This window comes from Egretta garzetta, unplaced genomic scaffold (assembly GCF_000687185.1).
Source record: "Egretta garzetta isolate BGI_Z169 unplaced genomic scaffold, ASM68718v1 scaffold840, whole genome shotgun sequence".
NCBI lineage: Eukaryota > Metazoa > Chordata > Aves > Pelecaniformes > Ardeidae > Egretta > Egretta garzetta.
The window spans coordinates 66,157-67,584 of NW_009258262.1; positions in this window are offsets into that span (position 1 = coordinate 66,157).

The window sequence follows — 1,428 nt, forward strand, 5'->3', positions numbered from 1 at the left end:
CAGAGCTTCTGAGATATTATTTGGAAACTAAGCTCTGGTTTCCAAACTCAAAAGCAAATAGCAGCACAGTCCAACTCCCAAAGTGAATGTGAATTTGGTTTTGATGTGCGATAGATGGAACTTCCAAGTCTCCCGAATTCCATAAGCATGCCTAGGTGAGAATTCTTTCTAGAAGAATATTCTCCTGAAGGCTTGAATTTCTGTTATTCTTAGTGGGCTCAAAAGATCTGTCACGTACTGGCCGTTTTCATTCAGTCTGGGCTGTTGGTGGAAACTGGAAGTTACCACCTCCTGCTGGTGTTTGCTGGTCTGGATGAAACATGGCAAGTGATTTTTTTTGTTCTGGTTTCCAGTTTTGGAGTGTTGCTAAATGATAAAAACTCCTTGACAGTTTTCAAACTTATACAGCATAGATTCAGAAACAGAGTAGGAAAAACAAGGATGATAAAGGGACTGGAGCATCTCCCCTATGAGGAAAGGCTGAGGGAGCTGGGCTTGTTCAGCCTGAAGAAGAGAAGACTGAGAGGGGACCTCATCAACACATACAAATATCTCAAGGGTGGATGTCACGAGGACGGAGCCAGACTCTTCTTGGTGGTGCCCAGCGCCAGGACAAGGGGCAATGGGCACAAACTGAAGCAGAAGAGGTTTCAGTTGAATATGAGGAAGAACTTCTTGACTTTGAGGGTCCCCGAGCCCTGGCCCAGGCTGCCCAGGGGGGCTGTGGAGTCTCCTTCTCTGGAGATATTCAAAGCCTGCCTGGATGATGTCCTGTGTAACATGCTCTAGGAGAACCTGCTTGAGCAGGGGGGTGGGACTGGGTGATCTCCCAAGATCCCTTCCAACCCTTGCCATTCTGTGTGATTCTGTGAAAAACACATACTCACGTTGCTGTTCCTGTGCTTAAGCATGCATGGCTGAAGGTGGGGAAAATGTGTTAAGCAACTGGGTGCTTTATTGTGTGTCCTGGTTTTGTACTGGTAGAAGAAGTTGCCAGAAAGATGACACTGAAGATGCCATTTGTCTTTGACACATGCTCCAGGTTGTCGTTTGGCACCCTTGCCAAAAGCAGTGAAACTTTGCGATGGGGAGGAAGAATAGAGGAGAGAAAACAACATTCCTGTTGCCTTACAATTAGTTTTGCCTCTGCGTTGGCTGTAGTTGCGACTTGCTTTCTTGCTGGGCTGTCTGGAGCAAATTGTTACTGTAATTTGTTTACAAAATACTCAAGTCTTCTGTTAGCCCTTGTCATTTATTAGGTAGGGCTTGCGAGTGAAAACCATGTCCCATGTACTGAGACAGCTAGCGAGAAGTTTGGCTAAGGAATCCTATATAAAGTGATGAAATATTTGGACCTACCCCCACCAAATTATTGATTTTTTTTTTTTTTTTTTTTTTTTTATATTTTACACAGAGATTCCTATTTTC